The sequence below is a fragment of the Canis lupus genome, chromosome 34 (assembly GCF_003254725.2).
Source record: "Canis lupus dingo isolate Sandy chromosome 34, ASM325472v2, whole genome shotgun sequence".
Taxonomy (NCBI): domain Eukaryota; kingdom Metazoa; phylum Chordata; class Mammalia; order Carnivora; family Canidae; genus Canis; species Canis lupus.
The window spans coordinates 12,919,802-12,940,189 of NC_064276.1; the positions used below are offsets into that span (position 1 = coordinate 12,919,802).

At 42.4% G+C, this 20,388-nt stretch overlaps 1 long non-coding RNA gene and 1 pseudogene across 3 annotated transcripts; one reads left to right on the forward strand and one right to left on the reverse strand.

Moving 5' to 3' along the window:
* Positions 1-971: 971 nt before the first annotated feature.
* LOC112662744 (uncharacterized) lies at positions 972-14,151 on the forward strand. 3 transcript variants are annotated; one of them, XR_007408228.1, is made up of 7 exons: positions 972-1,147; positions 1,501-1,889; positions 6,179-6,398; positions 6,708-6,790; positions 6,885-7,008; positions 10,361-11,888; positions 12,896-14,151. It is a non-coding gene; the product is annotated as an uncharacterized LOC112662744 (long non-coding RNA). The 3 variants fall into 3 exon arrangements; XR_007408229.1 differs by lacking the exon at positions 12,896-14,151 and having other exon boundaries at positions 988-1,147; positions 10,361-10,445; positions 11,509-12,886; XR_004811862.2 differs by lacking the exons at positions 10,361-11,888; positions 12,896-14,151 and having other exon boundaries at positions 996-1,147; positions 6,885-9,193.
* A 908-nt stretch (positions 14,152-15,059) lies between these two features.
* LOC112662743 (60S ribosomal protein L11-like) lies at positions 15,060-17,988 on the reverse strand (annotated as a pseudogene).
* Between the last annotated feature and the right edge of the window lie 2,400 nt (positions 17,989-20,388).

Genomic DNA, 20,388 nt, shown 5'->3' on the forward strand with positions numbered 1-20,388 from the left:
ATCACCATAGGGGGGGACATGTGGGCATAGCTGACTCCTCACTGGAGCAGCAGCGTTTGGAGTCCTCCTTTAGTATCATCTAAGGAGATTGGGTTCAAAAAGATACCTACGTGCTTATATTTGGAAAAGGAAACACTGCCAAGATAAACACTGTGAAGATATGTAGTTTTAGATTGTGTATCTTGTTAATATCTTACATATCCAAAATATAACTAAAAAAGCAATCCCTAAAAAGTTTTTAAAAAATGAAGTGAATATTTTATTATTTTTAGCTCTATATCAAGTTGGTGGTAGAACTACAGAGAAAAAATAATTACTTCAAGTTATCAACCCTGTATTTCAACTATATATATTCAGTGGGATGTATTCTAAGGACAAATAGAGCTGCAAAGAAATCATGAACTTCATGCATTAAATAGTTTTATTGTTAACAATCACATTAGTATTATTTTGAAACTAATTTTTACATTGCAGGATAAAGCAAATGTTAACTATGTTAATGTTGTTAGGAATCAAGTTTTCCCACAGTAGTATATATATCTCCCTTGTAATGTTAAATTTGAATTGGAAATATCAGTAGGAGCCTGTGATTTTTTTAATTTCCAGAAATACGTATTTTATAGCTCTGACCACTGAAAAGGCCTAGATGTAATGACAGCACAGATTGTGGCCTTTAAATACCATTTCCCACTCAAGAAGCCAAGGCTCCTTACAGAAATGAGTGATTCCAGATCTAGGACCTGAGATACATGTGTGTGTGCATGACTGTGTGTGTGTGTGTGTATGTATAAAATTCATCATATAGAAATTTAATTATCTAGCATATCTCAGATATATTTTGGGGGGACATAGTTGGTTTAACCAAAAGAGGTCAATTTGTAAAATCAGAATGACCATTATTTTAGAAGGTGGAGTCAAACTGCCAAATAAACTGGGTATTTATTTGCATTCTCTGTGGACAGATCTTAGGGAGAGCAAATGATAAGCGAAGTAGCATGGGGAGCAGCAACTAGAGTGAACAGAGGGAGCTGGAGAATCCCAGTGGCTGATATTATCAAGCCATGATCACCGGAGGCATATATCTCCACACAAGTGACTCGACATGCACCTGCTACTTGAAGAGGATTCTGTTGCTCTGCTAAGCAGCGTAGGTACCCAGTTTGCAACCACGGTATTAGGGCGCCTCTGTAGGATCACTCACTCTCCTGAGCCACTGCCCTTGTTGGGTCGTTCTCTCTGTTCCTAGTATTCAGGTCCAAGGCCTGAACAGGGTATCTATCGCCTGTTGACCTCCTGTGTGCATTGGCTCCAGCTACCCAAGAGGTGGTTACCCCCATGCAATAGAATGAATTTGCTGCAAAGAAGGCAACTCGGCCCAAGCCTTGGGGAAAACCCACGGCAGAAAAGTGAGAGGACGAGAAGAAGCCTCTTCAGAATGGGGTTCCTATTTGCTCCTTTCTTTCTTTAAAAAATTTTTTTTTTCTTTTTTTCTTTAACAAGGTTTCCCACTTTCAGGGCTGACAATCCGCTTCCGAAGCAGAGCCCCTGAAGTCAAGTCCCGAGCAGACGTGCCCGCGCGCCCTGGCTGAGTCTGTGAGAACCTCGCACACACTCCCATTGTGACACGGGCGCGACCTCGACCGTCCCCCCCGCGGAAGCTGGGCATAGACTCAAACCCAAAGTATTCTCGGTCCACGTTTACAGATGTTAGCCCGTGTTCCATTTTTAACTGTGACGTAGGCACGTGCACTGGTTGCCCAGGAGACACGAATCTGGGCAAACGCGGCAGAAAAGTGCCTGAGGAAGGGCAGATGTGTTTCCCGGAGGTCCTGCTCACGCACAGCCTCCGAGCTCCCCGTCAGTGCCCTCCCCCAGCCGCAGAGCCCCAGGTAAGTGCCCCCCCCCCCCCCCCGCGGAGCCCCTCCCCGGGTGGGCTCTCAGGAAGCCCGCGGGCTCCGCGGTGCAGCGGCTGCGGCCCGGACGGCCTCTCCGGCCTGGGGGCGCCGCGGGGCTGCGCTTGCCCGGCTCCCCGCCCCCGGCCCGCTGCCGCCCCGAGGGGGCCCCGGCGGACCTTCGCGGCTCTCCAGATGGGATGCGGGGCGCGGGGCCGCGTCCCTAACCCACGTGGACGTCCCTGCCTTCCCGCCCAGGCTCCGCGCTCACTGGCTCAGCCGCCTCCACATCAGCGTCTCTGTGCCTCAGTCTCCCCGTGTGGAAACGGGGATAAGGGTAGCAGCTCACGGAGCTATTGTAGGGATTAAATAATACATTTTTTAAAGATTTTATTTATTTATTCATGAGACACAGGGAGAGAGAGAGAGAAGAGAGAGAGAGACACAGGCAGAGGGAGAAGCAGGCTCCATGCAGGGAGCCCGACGTGGGACTCGATCCCGGGTCTCCAGGATCACACCCTGGGCTGCAGGCGGCGCTAAACCGCTGAGCCACCCAGGGATCCCAAGGGATTAAATAATATTTATGAAGTGCTTAAAATACTTGGTACATGGTAAGCATTATGTGCTTAGAAGCTGGAACAGGACCAAATTCTGGGTCTCTTGACTCCCTACCCAGTGCTTTTCCCGAAACCGATTAATGTTATTTTGTCACTGGACCAGTTCTGTCCAATACAGTTTTCTGTCATGATGGAAAGGCTCCCCGTACTGTCTGTTACAGTAGCCCGCTGGCCACATGTGGCCGCTGCGCACTTGAAAGGCGGCTAGTGTGACTGAGGAAATTAATTTTTAATTTTGCCTAATTTTAATTAATTACACTTTGAATCTAGACTACTCTGACGGACAGCCAGGAGCAGGAATTCTTTTTTTTTTTTTTTTTTTTAGACTTTATTCATAAGACAGAGAGAGAGGCAGAGACACAGGCAGAGGGAGAAGGCAGGCTCCATGCAGGGAGCCCGATATGGGACTCGATCCCAGGACTCCAGGATCACACCCTGGGCCGAATGCAGGTGCTAAACCACTGAGCCACCCAGGGTTCCCAGGAGCAGGAATTCTTAGAGCAGCCAAGTCGTCTGGGCAGACAGACTCTCTGGCTACCCGTTAAGCCCAGGAGCATCCTTTTGAGCATGAGAAGCACAGTTTCCTGGAAGCCAATAAACTCCCCCACATCTTTATTTCGGTCAGGCCTCCCAGGCCAGGCACCTGGCATCAAGGCAGTGTTGCTGTTCTATCAGGTAGCTGCAGGTTGGCACCCCCTCCAGAACTGTGATTGAATAAGCCAATTAAGAGCCTTTTTCTTGTTTTTTTTTTTCCCCCTAAGGCCATACACCGTGAATTCAAAAACAACAAGTGTACAGATAAACACAAATTTTCAAAGATCTAATGTGAACATTTTTAAAACCAGTTTTAGAATACATATTCTTCAAGAACATTTAAAATGCTACTTTTGGAGAACTCCTCTTCCATATGTATAGATATCTCCTGCCATTAAAAAAAAAAAAATCAATCCAAGGAAAAAGGCAAGACCTCAACTGGTTGGATTCCAAATTAAGCTACAGCTTGAGCTAAAAATAGCTTGCCAGTGTTGAGGATCTGTCCTCTGAATTTAAATGGCTTGCTTCTCTCCCAGAGGACAACATTCACTGTGTCTGATGGCAGGATTGGACTCTGGGAACGCACACTTTATGTTTTCTCTGGACTCATTTCTGTGTTGTGTTCAAAGCAGAGTAAAAGTAACCAACCGTAGTTTTAGGTTCTACACATATGCGTCGTTAAGTATAATGAGCATAAATATCTCGGGCTTCTCTTGTAGGAGGGGTTTGTGCATGTGTGTAATTCAGCTTTGTGTAGGTAATCCTAAAGGTATGTGTAAGAGCCTGAAGGTAGGTTCTGAAATCGATTTTACTTACTTCTGTCCCTCATATTATTATTTACCCTACTAAAATGTATGTTCTCCAGTTATCACTGAAAGATTTTATTTTCTTTAATTTCAAAAATAATCTCTGTTTTTTCTCTGGAACTCTGGGATAGCTTTCCATTTGGTGGTAAAGACCAAAAGAGAAAAATATGATGAGTTGAGAGCTCAATTTATGGTAAAAATTATATTTCAAAATGGATTGCATTACAAATACTTAAAAATTTCTCAATACCACCGAGAAGTAAGTATAAGGCATTTGTTATCAGTTATACATACACATGTTTTAAGTAATCAAATCATTCTGCAAACTTGTGAACTATTTTTATTTTTAAAAAAGATTTATTTATTTATTCATGAGAGACACAGAGAGAGGGGCAGAGACATAGAAAGATGGAGAAGCAGGCTCCGCGCAGGGAGCCCAATGTGGGACTTGATCCCCTGACCCAGGATTACTCCCTGAGCCCAAGGCAGACGCTCAACCACTGAGCCACCCAGGTGTCCCCTGTGAATTATTTTTTAGGATGGACACTTCTGCAAATGTACATACCTCTTTCAGGTGCTGCCAAAGCCCTCCTTCTTCACTACGTTGGTCACACAGACAACTCATTTTCGGTGTAATGCTTATTGACATCAATCTTTTCTTTCCCACCTACTTCTTTTATTTTATTTTTGAAATTTTTATCTACTTATTCGTAAGAGACCCACAGAGAGAGGCAAAGACACAGGCAAAGGCAGAAGCAGGCTCCCTGTGGGGAAGCTGAGGTGGGACTCAATCCCAGGACCCCAGGATCATGCCCTGATGCTCAACCGCTGAGCCACCCAGGCCTCCCCAACCTACCTCTTAAAAAATGTTTGAAGACATCTGAAATTCCACTCCATTATGAATAACCACAGCTCAAGTTTGGCGTTTATTCTTCCTGCTACCCCTACCTGGTTGTCATTGGCATGCAACCAACATTTAACTCAACACTTTTTTTTTTTTTTTTTAATTTTGGTAGCATCTATGTAGAATAAGGCTCTGTAGTGGGGAAGGATTATGGCAGGTGAACCAGAACTACCTGGTCTCCAAGCAACTCATAGAGGAGCTGAGGCATGGGCTGGTATAAAATGGAGAAAACATAAAGCTATGAGAAAAACAGACATCATGCTTTGAGAGCTCCGCTGAGAAAAGAGGGATTCCCATTGGGGAGGATTGGGACAGGCTTCCTGGCAGAAGCTGCATCTGGGCGGGATTCTGAGATGTAGGTGTGATGAGGACATGCAGGATGGAGAAAGACATTCTAGGAGCAGGGAGCTCTACGAGTACAGACAAAAACCAAATACACCTCAAGCAAAACAACGTGTGATGCATTTTGCTTAAGACATGGAAGGAGGGACACCCTAGTGGCTCAGCGGTTTAGTGCCTACCTTTGGCTGGGGGCGTAGTCCTGGATTCCTGGGATCGAGTCCTGCATCGGGCTCCCTGCATGGAGCCTGCTTCTCCCTCTGCCTGTGTCTCTGCCTCTCTCTCTGTCTCTCATGAATAAATAAATAAAATCTTAAAAAAAAAAAAAAGACATGGAAGGAGTTTATGGGGAAGTGGAAGCATGGTGGGAATTAATCCTTAGGCACCATGATTCAGGTTGGAGCATCTCTGAAACCAGTGAGGAGACCTTAAAAGTTAGTTGCAAAGCAAGGGATTGAGGCAGAGTGTTGTGAAGTGAGACACCCCCTCCTCCCATTCATATATTGAAGCTCTAAACCTCAGTGAGACACTCTTTGGAGATAGGACCTATAAGGAAGTAATTAAGGCTACAGGAGGTCGTAAGGGTAGAGTCCTAATCCAAGAGGACTGGTGCCCCTGTAAGAAGGTAAAGAGACCACCAGAGTTGTGTGAGTGCAGGGAGAGGGTTAGGTGAGGAAATAGCACAGGGGTGGCCATCCAGAGGTCTTATCAGAAACCTGTGTTGACAGCATCTTAATCTTGGACTTCCATGCCTCACAACTGTGGAGAGGAAAAAATAAAATTTCTTTTGTTTTAGCTCTCCAATCTATGGTATTCTGTTGAGGCAGCCCTAGCAGGCGAATACATAGAGTTAGCATTTGGTTTAGAACTTGGTTTTTACTAGAGAATAGACTTTAGAATTGTCACATTTTAAAATAATAAAACTATAATAAAATTACCCCTTCAAGCTTTGCTTCTCTATTTAAAAACGTGAGACTGACTCCATTGCCTTTACTCAGGATGACAGCCTGATATTGAATACCCCCAATCATAGTTACAGTATGCTAACTTCTTTTTTTTTAATTTTTTTTTATTGATTTATGATAGTCACACAGAGAGAGAGAGAGAGAGGCAGAGACATAGGCAGAGGAAGAAGCAGGCTCCATGTATCGGGAGCCCGACGTGGGATTCGATCCCGGGTCTCCAGGATCGCGCCCTGGGCCAAAGGCAGGCGCCAAACTGCTGCGCCACCCAGGGATCCCCACAGTATGCTAACTTCTATACAAATGTTCAAAAGTCACAATCTGAGCACACTGAGTGATTGCAGGTAAAATGACTTAATAAGAAGAATAATAACAATAAAACTAACACAGTTAACACTGAGTGCTTGCATGGTAGCAGACACTAAGTGCTCCTCACGTATTGATTCATTTAACCCTCACAACAATCCCTACCTGATGAGGAAACGGCACAGGGAGGTTAAGTAACTTGCCCCAAGTTTTATAGCTGGGAAATGCAGGATTGAGGTTGATACACCTGAAATTGACCTAATACCTAGATATTTGTCTATTATTAATATTCTAAGAAGAAGTATTGCCATTTGACGATGCATTGAGGACAGCTTGTTTATTTTCAGGTACAACTCAAAATGTAAGTAGAATATAAGTTCTGTGATGAAAATAAGTGTTAACACGAAGTGCTGTGAGTCAAAGGCAGGATGTGAGTATTTAGCTTCAAACTGAATTCAAGCTTTCCTTACCTCTTTCCACTCCAGTATCACTGAAATTAAAACATATTATCCTTCAATTTGCAGATATCTGAGCAAACTTCCTTATAAGATTCTAATGTTTAAACCAAAAATGGAGTTTTGGAGCCCATAAAGCTGAGAGCTACCCTGTGGACCTTGGAGAGCCACTCTATAAAGCTCTGTTTGAATGGTCAGTTGATCTCTCCTGGACATCTCTATTTTATTCTCTCTCTAAACTCAACACTGTCTTTATTATCTTTATTGCAAATCTGAACTGTGCTGCTGTGCCAAGACCCTGTCAAGTTATACTCTAGATTGAGTTTTCTTAGTCTGCTTGTATAAACTTTGAAAAATGGAGAACAAAATCTTCCTCTCACTTTTCCTTGTTGTTTCGTTCCTTATAGGATAGATAAATTACAGTGTTACACACATTGAAGATCCTTGATAAGCTGAGCTATAGGAAAATAATTTTTGGTATCATTCCCAGAATCAGCAACAACAAAAATTTACTTTTACATATGACTGGTACAAATGGTCATAGTGGAATGCATAAAGAGGCTTCAGGGAATGGGAAGAGAGATCCTGTGAACAATTCTCCAACCTAGAGGATACGAATGTTGTATGTGCATTGCTCTGGAAAAAGGGTCGCTAGCAATTAAATAGTTAAACCTTGAGTGAACACAGGCAGCAGCTGGAAGAAGTGTTTATAGTACAAGGCAGGAAGCCCGAGAGTCAGTGACTTCTGCTGGCAGGAAAGAGTAGAAGGCGGAGGGAGAGCAGAGCAGGGCATCAGATTTTTAGTTGTTCTCGGCCTGGAGGACTTTCTTTCAAAATTTGAAGCCAGATATGGGCCAGAAAACTTCTCCTATTGTTGCACAAAGGATGAAAAGGTGCTGAGTGCACATGGAGTGAAGCCAAAGTCGGGAGATACAGGCATTGTGACTAGAATACATTTGGAACTTCCACCCTTGAATGAAACTACATGAGAGTAAGAACTGAGATGCTTAGACATCTAGGAATACTGTTGAGAAAGCCTCCTTGAATAATGAACACCTAACATTTATCTACCCATTTTAACACACCAAGAACACCTAACATTTATCTACCCATTTTAACACACCAAGAACACCTAACATTTATCTACCCATTTTAACATACCAAGAATTATGTTGTTTAATATTTGTTGTCCCATTTAAATCTCGAGAACCCAATGAGGAAAGTCCCTGTTTTAGAAATTATTCCTTATTTTATAAATGAGTAAACTGAGGCTTCGTAGGTTAAATCATTTGCCGAAAGTATAAATTTAAAGTTTGACCCTGTCACAGTACAAATTTTTAAAAGTTAGAAACATGATCTCTATACAAACATACAATGTTGAAGATTTACTTACCTCATTTATGAGGGAACCAGCTGGTTCAGAGGAGAGGATACAAGACTGTGTGTGTGTGTGTGTGTGTGTGTGTGTGTGTGTGTGTGACCAGCAGAAGAAAAGAATGCTGGATGAGATTGCAAAGATAGAGAATAGAAAACTTGGGGATGCCTGGGTGGCTCAGTGGTTAAGCGGCTGCCTTTGGCTCAGGTTGTGATCCTAGGGTCCTGGAATTGAGTCCTGCATCGGGGTCCCTGTGGAGAGACTGCTTCTCCCTCTCCCTGTGTCTCTGCCTCTCTGTGCATCTCTCATGAATAAATAAATAAAATCTTTTTTAAAAAAGAGAGAGAATAGAAAACTGGCTAATGCTCTACAGAACAATAAAACCAAACATTTAGGGTTATTTTCTGTTGGACATAAATCATCTTTATCTCTATAGGATAGAAACAATTTTGATGTAACAATCTTGTAGACATTATCTACTTTCTTGAGTTTTCTAAAAAAAATGTAGTCAATACACAATGTCACAATGATTTCAAGTGTACAGCACAGTGGTTTGACAACTCTATATGTCATGCTGTGCTCACCACAGAGGGGCTACCATCTGTCACCGACAACACTATTTCAATACCATTCACTATATTCCCTATGCTGTACCTTTTATCCCTGTGATTTTTTCATTCTATAACTGGAAGCGTTTACCTCCTACATTCCTTCACCCATTTTGCTCATACTCCACCCCACTCCCCTCTGGCAACTGTCAGTTTGTTCTCCATTAACGTCTACCTTTTTAAAGACTTGGGACCCTAATTAATAAAACATAACAGATCAAGCAAAATTACATCCCCAAGATAATCAGGTGATCACAGGTGGACTCATTAGTGTTGTCTCCAGCACTATCTAATAGATATTTCCAATGGTGATGAAAATGTTCTATAGCTGCACTGTCCAGTAAAGTGGTCATAAGGCACATATGGCTATTAAGCATTTAAAATGTGACTATTCTGACTGAGGAACTAAATTTTAAATAATTTAGAGTCACATATGACTGGTGACTACTGTATTGGATTGTGTTGGATCACACAGCTCTATGACTTTGAAAGAGTACTGTTGGGGCACCTGGATGGCTCAGGGCATGATCCCAGGGTCCTGGGATCCAGTCCCACTTCTCCCTCTGACTAGATCTCTGCCTCTCTCTCTCTGTCTCTCATGAATAAATAAATAAAACCTTAAAAAAAGAGAAAGAGCACAGTCTATAGAAAACCCGGTGACCCATATGCAGGTAAATTTTATAAGTATTGTTATTGGTGATATTGACAAACACTTTGTTGACCACATTCTGAAAAATGCTGCTCAAATCCATGCTCTCTTGGAGTCCACTTTGTGTAAGAGGAAAAGGTGGTGGTATGGATCCCATTTAAGATGCAGGTAATGGAGAGTCAACTGCTGAAGGCAATACAATTAGTCTATGGTAAAACTAAGATTTGGACCCAAGTGTGCCTGGTTGAAACATTGAAATCTCAAATGCCTACAACAGGTAAGTAAGTTAAACGGATGGGTCCAGTGGTTTGGTTATAAAACAAACTGAAAACACTAGTCTAGATCCAGTTGATTTGGGTCCAGAATTTCCAGATCTTAAAATTTTTCAGAAAATCCATAATCCTGGATTATGTGAGATTATCTTGATTTTTAAAACCCTATAGGGACCGGGGTGCCTGAGTGCCTCAGTCGGTTAAGCGTCCAGCTTTTGATTTTTGGCTCAGGTCATCAACTCAGGGTTTTGAGAGCAGCTCTGCTGCACTGGGCTCTGTGCTCAGTGGAGAGTGTGTGCCGTATTCTCTCCCTCCCTCTCCCTCTGCCCCTCCCCACTGCACACACGTGCACTCTCTCTCTCTTTAAATATAAATAAATCTTTAAAAAGAACCTGTATGAACCAAACAAAACAAGTTTGTGGTCCTGATATAACCCACAGGCCACAGTTTTCAATCCTGGCTAGATCAACGGTGTAAAAGCTTTCCTCTTAGCCTTGCTGCTTCTACAGGGAACTGAAAACAGGGATTGGTCTTTCCAGACCTTTCCAGGCAGAGTCAAGGGCTTCTGACAGCAATTTGACCCTTTTAATATTTGTTACAAATCGCTAGATGGTTATTTACATGTTTATCTCCTTGACTAGATTGCAACTCCGGAGGAGAGGAACATCCATCTACTCAGCTATTACCAGCACAACACCTGGCAAATAGAAAGCATTTCATAAATGAGTATGCGTAAAAACGAGAAGCTTGGATAAATAGAGTGGCTATGGGCCATTTCTTCACTTCCACTCTAAACTTCTATGGGCCAAATGGATTTATTTCCTTGTTATTATCTTCTTGTTGTTTTTAAACCTGGGCTCAGGCTTCCACAGAAATACTACACACAATAATTCAGAAATAATCTCAAAGTAATAATGGCAACCATATTTTTAATAGCCTGTTATGCATAAGGTTCTTTCTGTATATTGTCTTACTTAATCCCGCCAATAACCCAAGGAAGTCAGCACTATCATTCCTATTTCACTGAAAAGAAGACAGATTCAGAATTGTTAATAATTTGCCCAAGTTCACTCAGCTCTCAACTGCATTGCCGCCAGTATTAATGCTCTGAGTTACAGTCAGGAACTTCCCCTCCCCTTTCCAAGTCTATCTGGTAAAAGCTAAAAAGTCTCATCTTTTCCTTTGGGTAGAAGGCTGGGATGGAGCAGGAAGGTGAGCTTGAGTCTGGGGCAAATGGGGAGAGACTCTCTTAGTAGGAAAGCCCGCCAGAATTAAGAACCAGGCAAGTGAGGCAAGTGGGCTGTGGAAGTGCAGAGCTGGTGCTGATGAAGCAAGACAGGAGGCCTGGGCAGGTCACTGCAAGAAGAGCTAGAAAAATGAACCTAAAGCCAAAGAGAATTTGTAAGGGATAGGCACCTAGGGATGGGCAGATTGTGCCTGCTTCAGAGTCATACTGGTCTCCTTTCCATAGGCTCTGAAGCTTGATACTTGGGAAAATCACAGGAAGGCACAATGCCGTAATATCCCGGTGTGGTGCCAGGCACCAAAGCAGTGGCTCAATCAATAGTCATTGACTGATTAACTGTCATAGAGTTGCCCATAAGGGATTCATTTACAGATGTTTTTCACCCTTAAAATTCAAGCAAAAAAGAGGTTCCGAAAATTTGAGAATGCTAACCCAATCCAGGGAGGTACTTTCCCCCTCCCCTCCCCATTTCCCAAACCAGCAGTCTCCACCCCATGAAGATGTTACCATTCAACATTTATCAATCCACTTATTTGTTTTAAGAATCAAACTGAAATCCATTTGCGCACTCTGTGAAATGGCGTTGACTCTTAAGGAAGACATAATGGAGCTGGGGAGCTCCAAAGCAGAAATTCCAAAATGACCAAAGGAGAGAGAATGACCTGCAGGGGTTTGGACTCTCAGTCGTGGGGCTGTGGCAGAAACTCAGGAAAGCCCTATGACTCAGCCCCATGAAGGGAAGAAAGAAGTGGGCCGTGTGAATGGAAACAGAATTTTCCATCAAACTCCATACCAAAAGGGCACATGATTTAAAGTTTGAAAAGAGGTCCACTGCCATCTGACACACTGGGTACCAAGGTTATGGAATCTTCTCCTCAAAAAGTGGTTCAGGCTGTAAATTAGAAATTGTCTAAAAAAAAAAGGTAAATATATTTGATTATCAAATTCACAATGGACTATTAAGAGAATCTAAGGGTGTTTGAGGACAAGATATATTTCTGATCCTCTAATGTTTGGCATCCTAGAGAGGCAAGTATGCTCAAGAACAAAAAGTCTCTGTATTGCATGTAAACATTTTTCAAATGTTTGTTCAGACAAAAAACGACTTCTGCATTTTGCAAAGGATTTCCTTAGAAAACAACTTTTGCTCAATGTATTTAATTTCATTTGAAATATAAATATATGAATTTCAATGACACCAAAACGTACATACTTAAGAGTATATAATAGTAAGAACTTGTTTTGAAATGGAAGAGCCACCAGCAGAAATAGAATATTGAAGTGCATGGGAGAGCTTGGTTTTCTAATATTAGATTGAGTGCATTTCAAAACAGAATGAAATTCACTTTAACTGTGATGGGGTTTCTCCTCAATCCAGAATGGTTTATTTATTGCTGCCACAAAACAAAAGCATATTTGTTAATGTGTAAAGTTGTAAAACTTACACTTGTGTTGATACTAAATTTAGAGTTAGAGTGATGTGACAAGTCTATCCTATTAGTAATTAACGATGTTGATTTGATAACCCCAAGTATTATTTCTTAAGTAATTTTCAAAAATCAACTACTTTACAGGGAACATGAAATATTTCTTTTTTGAATAGTCCCAATTTTTTCCATGCCTGCCTTTGAGGCAAACTAGATCTTTCTGTTGACTTTACCAGTGTGATTTTATGAAATACAGCCGCACCTCGCATTTTTTCCCTAGAAAAAACCAACAACTGTGGTGTATATAAACGTCTATGTGCAGTTTTTGAACAAATCCAGTCTTTTAAGGCAGAGCTGCAAGGACAAGGCAGGGGAGAGTTCTTTTCTGTACTGTGAAGTTTGGTTCTCTGTGAAGTAGAATTTCATCAAACTGAATGTGTTATGAATTTTAAATATATTTGATGTTAAAAGGGAAAAAATAAGTATGCTGTCCTTTCTTGTAGGCTTGTCTTTAGATGTGTCTGGTCATTACCTTGGCAACCCTTACAAATGGCAACTGACGTCAAGAAAAGAGGAAAAACACTGCTGAGAGCGTACACTTCATGCATTAGAGATCGTTCTGAGGACTTCAAATTCTTAGACTCATACAGGCACAAATGGCTTTTAAATGAGCACAAGCAATCTTCCATTTACAGTCTTCATAAACTTATTAAGACTGTGAGATCTGAAAAGAGCATCTTTGAGTTTTTAATTTAAGCAAAATACAATTCAGCTACTTGCTTAGGTGTTCTGTCTCACAATAACTGTCAAGTCCATAAAAATGTTGGGCCCTTAACAAATCTCAAAAACAAATGGAAGCTGCCTATTTCTTCTGAAAATATTTTTCCTTAACTTTTTATAAAGTTAAGAGTGCCTGAGTGGCTCAGTCGGTTAAGCATCTGCCCTCAGTTCAGGTTATGATCCCGGGGTCTTGGGAATCGTGTCCCACCGCATGGTGTTCCCTGCTCTGTGGGGAGCCTTCCTCCTCCCTCTCCCTCTGCCTGCCACTCCCCCTGCTTGTGCTCTCTTTCTTTCTCTTTCTCCACTAATAAGTTAATAAAATCTTTTTAAAAAATAATACGAAAAAGTTCAGACATGGGGAAGTTGAAAGAATTTTAGAGTGGATACCTATATATTCATCGCCCAGAGTTACCACTATTCTGTTGTACTGACCCTATCACATACATATTCATCTACTGTCTTCATCATCCATATATCCATCCCCTTGTGCATATCTTAAGCCATCTATTTTTTTGATGCATTCAAACATCAAAATTGCAGGCATGAGTATACTTCCCCCTAAATATTTCATCATGCATATCATTAACTATAGTTCAATATTTCTTCTGATATAATATTTACAATGAAATGCACAAATCTTAAATGTACATTTGCTGAGTTTTGAAAAATGCATATACACTTCTATCAAGATATTAAACACCACTAGGAACTCATACGCCTCTTCCTATTCAATCCCACGCCAACCACTCCTGATTTCTGAAAGTATTTTTTAGAGCTTTGTATTAGGGCTTATTACTACTTCTTTTTCAACAATTTATTTATTTTAGAGAGAGAGAGAGGAAGGGAAAGAAGAGAAAGAGGGAGTCCCAAATACTCTGTGCTGAGCCCAACATGGGGCTCGATCTCCCAACCCTGAGATCACAATCCTGAGATCACCACTCTGAGATCACAACCTGAGCCAGAATCAAGAGTCGGTCGCTTAACTGACTGCACCATCCAGGAGCCCTAAGGGCTTATTCTAAGAGCCTCCTCCCTTGAACTGTCCCAATGACTCCATTTATCCCTCAAATTGCAAGTGCACATGTTCAGTGACATTTAATATTAGTGTGTGGAGCATTTACTTCTGTTCTTTTCTAGCTTTCTCCCTACTTCAACCATGTAATCATAATACCCCATTTCCAGGGATAAAAGGCAAAATCAAAACAAGCTGCATAATTCTTGAGGCCTAGTGAAAATGAAAATGCAAGGCCTTGTTCAAAATGTAGTAAGAGGGCAGCCTGGGTGGCTCAGTGGTTTAGTGCCGCCTTCAGCCCAGGGTGTGATCCTGGGGACCCGGGATTGAGTCCCACGTCAGGCTCCCTGCGTGGAGCCTGCTTCTCCCTCTGCCTGTGTCTCTGCCTGTGTGTGTGTGTGTCATAAATAAATAAATAAAAATCTTTAAAAAAACAACAAAACGTAGTAAGAATTTCAAGATGGTGAGGTGCCTGGTGGCAGAGTTAGTTGATCAGTCAACTCCTGATTTTGGCTCAGGTCGTGATGGTAAGGTTGTGAGACCTAGCCCTATGTCTGGCTCTGTGCTCTGCACAGTATGCTTAAAACTCTCCTTTCTCTGTCACTCCTCACACCCCTCAAGTAAATAAATAAATCTTAAAAAAAAATTTCAAGATGGTGACAATCAAACATTTTTTAAAATTTTTTAGTGTTTTTTTTTTTTTTTTTTTTTATGATAGTCACACACACAGAGAGTGAGGCAGAGACACAGGCAGAGGGAGAAGCAGACTCCATGCAGGGAGCCTTGATCCCGGGTCTTCAGGATTAGGCCCTGGGCTGATGGCGGCGCTACCACTGAGCCACCTGGGAGGCCCTGATCAAAATATTTAACAACTGTTACAGGGTAGCCCAATTGATCAAACTGCAAATCAGCCATTGAGGCCAAGCTGGGTTGTGGAGCTTCTCTTTTAGTAGCTGGATGATGAGAGGAGATCCAGGGGGCATGGCATAGGCCACGGTAATGGGAAGCAGACAGGTACTTGGGGTATCCCAGCAGTGGTCATATAACAATATATATGGATGTATCATGACCTCAGCTTTGAGGATGGCCCTACTGGTGTCCACTGACCAGCAGAGTCCCTGGCAAGTGAATTCTTGGATTCTTGTAGTCTATTCCCTGAGTCAGTCATGAAGTAGGTTTGTAACCCAAGCTGGACTAATCAGCTATGATTTTTCTTTTTTTTTTTTTTTTTTTTTTTTTTTAAATTTTTATTTATTTATGATAGTCACACACACACAGAGAGAGAGAGAGAGAGGCAGAGACATAGGCAGAGGGAGAAGCAGGCTCCATGCACCAGGAGCCCGATGTGGGATTCGATCCCGGGTCTCCAGGATCGCGCCCTGGGCCAAAGGCAGGCGCCAAACCGCTGCGCCACCCAGGGATCCCAGCTATGATTTTTCTATTTGGAGCTGTAGAAGCAGTACCATCTCCCCGTTCCGTGTCCCCACTACGTATTGCATTCACACAAGAGTACCAAACCAGGATTTTTGAGACTTCTGATTATTTTCTTCAGGGTCTCTATACATGCTCTTCCTGTGATTTTTTAAACAATTGTATTTATTCATTAAAGAGAGGAGAGAGAGAGAGAGTGAGAGCGAGCACAAGCGGGGGTGAGAGGAGCAGAGGGAGAGGGAGAGGAAGAAGCAGACTTCCCGCTGAGCAGGGAGCCTGATTTGGGGCTTAATCCCAGAATCCCAAGATCATGTCCTGAGCCGATGGCAGATGCTAACCGACTGAGCCACCCAGGTGTCCCTCTTCTTCTTCTTCTTCTTTTTTTAATAGACTTTATTTTTAGAGTAGTTTTAGGTTCTTGGTAAAATGGAGCAGAAAGGACAGAGAGTTCCCACATTCTCTCTCTCCCACACATGCATAGTCTCCTCCACCGTCAACATCGCAAACTAGAAGCGTAAATTGTTGCTGTCGTTGAACTTACATTATGACCCAAAGTCCATAGTTTACATTAGGGTTCACTCTTGGTGGTGTACTTCTCTGAGTGTTGACAATGTATATTGGCACGTGCCCACCATTATAGTATGATACCAAATAGTCTCACTGCCCTAAAAACCTTCTGTGTGCAACCTGTTCATCTCACCCCCCAGCCCCCCACCCCGGCAACCACTGATCCTTTCAACTATCTCCATAGCTTAGCCATTTCCAGAATGTCATATAGCTGGACTCAACAGTATGTTGTCTTTTCAAATTGGTTTCTTTCACTTAGTCATATGCATTTAAGGTTCTGCCACATTTTTTTCACAGCTTGATGGCTCAGTTGTTTTGAGTACTGAATAAATTCCATTGTCTAAAGTACCAGAGTTGACTTATGTATGCATTTACCTACTGAAGGACATTTTGGCTGCTTCCAGGTTTTGGCAATTATGACTAAAACTGCTATAAACATCTGTGTGCAAGTTGTGCGTGGGCTTAAGTTTAAACTCATTTGGGTAAATTTTTTTTAAAGATTTTATTTATTCATGAGAGACACAGAAAAAGAGATAAGGAAGCAGAAGGAGTTGGAGAAGTAGGTTCTCTGCAGGGAGCCCGATGTGGGACTCGATCCCAGGACCCCAGGATCACAACCTGAGCCGAAGGCAGATGCTCAGCCACTGAGCCACCCAGGCATCCCTCATCTGGGTAAATTCGAAGGATCACAATGACTGGATCATATGGTAAGAGTTTATTCAGTTTTATTAGAAACAACTAAATTGTCTCTCAAAGTGGCTGTGCCGGTTTGCATTCTAACCAGCAACAATGAGAGGTCCTATTGCTTCACACATCCCTGTCAACGTTTGGTGTTGGCAGTGTTTTGGAGTTTGGCCGTTCTGATGGGTATGTAGTGATATCTCGTGGTTTTTGTTGTTGTTTATTTAGAGAGATAGAGTGGGTGGAGAGGGCCAGAGGGAGAGACAATCTCAAACAGACACTGCTGAGTGCAGAGCCTGACACAGGGCTTGATCTCACCATCCTGAGATCATGACCTGAGCTGAAACCAAGAGTTAGACATTGAACGAACTGAGGCGCCCCATGATATTTTGTTTTATTTTGCAATTCCCTAATGACATATAATGTTCAACATCTTTTCATGTGCTTATCTGCCATCTGTATTCCTTCTTTTCTTCTCTTCTTCTTCTTCTTCTTCTTCTTCTTCTTCTTCTTCTTCTTCTTCTTCTTCTTCTTCTTTCTTCTTCTTCTTCTTCCTCTTTTTCTTCTTTTTGGAAAAATGTTATGGGCCTTTTGGATAGTAATAGGCATTCATTTCCAGGAAGGATGATCCCATCATACTTCTACTAGAATCAGCACAGAGCCTCCTCTTTGTTAATTCTGTGTGGTCCCAATGCCGATTGTCCTGTGTTTGTGGTCTGCAGTGCTGAAACTTGGCCTACTCAGCACCATGTAGGGGTCCAGGCTGTGGATACCAAAACTGGGGTCATATTTGATTCCCAGATGAATGTATTCTTGGATCTCAAAACCAAAGTTTCCAGCATCTGAGAAGTTATTTTACTCATACACTCATGCCTTTAGAACTATCTCTAGAATTTCTTCTGTGTTGGCTACTGTGTCAGCCTTTTCATTTCTTCTGATGCCAAGGGATCTGATGGCATATCTAGCTTTGGAGGGCACAGGAGCCTGACCTGTAAGCTGCTCCACCACCTTGGCAGCCAGGGTCAATTTGTCTCTCCTTTCTCAACACAGGCATTGTGGCAGTTTGTGGATGTAAATTTCCCATATAGGGTTCTCTTTTTTTTTTTCCTCCTGATCCTGTGCCATGATGGAGAATGGGGAAAATATCTGTATGTCTTCTTTGGTGATACAATTGTTCAGGACTTTTGCCCATTTTAAAAATCAAGTTGTTTCTCTTATTGTTGAAATTTAAAGGTTCTATGTATAGTTTGGATAATAGTTTTTTTTTTTTTAATGAGTGTCTTTTGCAAACATTTTCTCCCAATCTGCCATATGTCTTCTCATTCTCTTAGCAGCATCTTTCACAGAAGCATTATCCATTTTTTCATTCAAGAAATATTTCGTTTTATTCAACTGAGGGGATGACTCAGCAGACAAGAAGATCCCTGCCTTCATGAAGCCTACACTTTAATGGAGAAAATAAGAAACAGACAAAGGAATAAACATGTAACAGGCATTTGAGTGGAGATAGTTTCTGGAAGGAAAATGTAGACAGGGTACAGGAGACCTAGTGGGGCCAAAAGTAGAATAGACCCTAGTGGGAGTAAGAATGGAGGTGGGGAAACCAGTTAGTAGTCTATGGCAGTCGCACAAACAAGAGATGATGTGGGTATGGACATATTCTGGACACTCCTTAAAACTGGAGCTGACATAACTTGCTCATGGTTTGGATGGAAGAGAAATAAATGATGTAGGGATAAAAGCTAGGTTTGGGCCTAAGCGACCAAGTGAACGGTGGTAAAACTGGAGGGAAATGGGAAAGGAATGGGTTAGGAGGGGACCAGGCTGTGGCAGGGGAAAATCAAGTGAAAATTTGGGTGGAGAATGTTCAAGTAGGCCATTGCGATTCAACTAGAAAGCTTAGCGTTGGAGCTATACAAGCCTGGGGGTCTTAACTGTATAACTGTGTGCTGGATATCTTTGTAGGCCTTCCAGATTCTCTCTCCTTACCTCTCCACCCTTCTCTCTGCCTCCGTACAGAGTAACCAGTATCAATTAAGTGGATGGACGGACTTCAACCTTCTGGTTTCTGGCTGGGTTCAGATCAGAATGGAGGAGAGTAAGACATCATAGGTTACTCCCCCAGCTCCCTCCCGGCACTTTCCCCTCCATTGCCTGAGTCTCTCTGGGAAAATTCATGGCCCCTGTCAAGCAGGTCACCACACAGCTCTCTCTCCAGATGCAGTAACTTTCCTCCCTGCACCCCTGCAGGGCCATGGTTGGAGACAGCTCCTCCTCTCACTGGCTTCAGAGTACTGATATCCTCATACTTTTATAAACACTAAGGACATCATTTAGTGGACCCTGCTTCCATTACCTTAGTTGGAGTGTGCCGTCTGTTTCCTGTTGGTACCTTGACTGAATTTGAAACCAGAAATTGGATGAGATCCCTTAGGAAGGAAGAAGAGGGGATCCCTGGGTGGCTTAGCAGTTTAGCACCTGCCTTTGGTCCAGGGCACGATCCTGGAGTCCCGGGATCGAGTCTCACGTCAGGCTCCTGGCATGGAGCCTGCTTATCCCTCCTCCTGTGTCTCTGCCTCTCTCTCTCTCTCTCTCTATGCCTATCATAAATAAATAAATAAATAAATAAATAATAATAAAAAATAAAAAAAAGGAAGAAAATGAGGAATACGTGGTGGATCAGTGAAGACAAGTTCGAGAAAGAGTCCTCCTAAATTGGCCCAAGCCACCATTTCCCTGAGACTCCCAGAATCTCTTATTGCCCTCACTCGTCATTCCTGACTCCTTTTTGCCTCTCAGATATCTTGAAATTGCTTTGTAATTTGACTTCTGACATTCCCGGATCAGCCCATTTGTTGTATCTATCTCAGTCCTAAGGGAAATGGTTTGAGTTCTCCTGGGAGGCTCTGAACAGCTGTGCACAACTACAGATGCATTAGGTATGGGTGGGAGAGAGGAGTGGATGGGAACTGCCAAGGAGTTCACACACATGGGCACACACTATTATTCTATACAAGTCTCAGGTACAATGCTGTGAATATGGTCAAGGCAGAAGCAATTTCATATCAACTACTGATGTTGAGTACCTAACCTAACTCAGTACATGGTAGCAGCTCAATAAATTTTTTTTTGATGAATAAATGCTTTTTAAAAGATGGCTTACTGTGGGGATCCCTGAGTGGCTCAGCGGTTTAGCACTTGCCTTCAGCCCAGGGTATGATCCTGGAGTCCCGGGATGGAGTCCCACGTCGGGCTCCCTCCATGGAGCCTGCTTCTCCCTCTGCCTGTGTCTCTGCCTCTCTCTTTCTCTCTCTCTCATTGTGTGTGTATCTCTCATGAATGAATAAATAAAATTTTTTTAAAAATGGCTTACTGTGATATAGTTATACTATGCTCTTGGTGCATGAAACCTCCTTTATAGGCTTGACAACTAATTCCTTGAATTGCACTATTATAGTATGGCTCCAGTTACGCTTTTGTATACCCCATATGCCTGGGTCTGAATGTTCTTTTATTTTTTTAAAT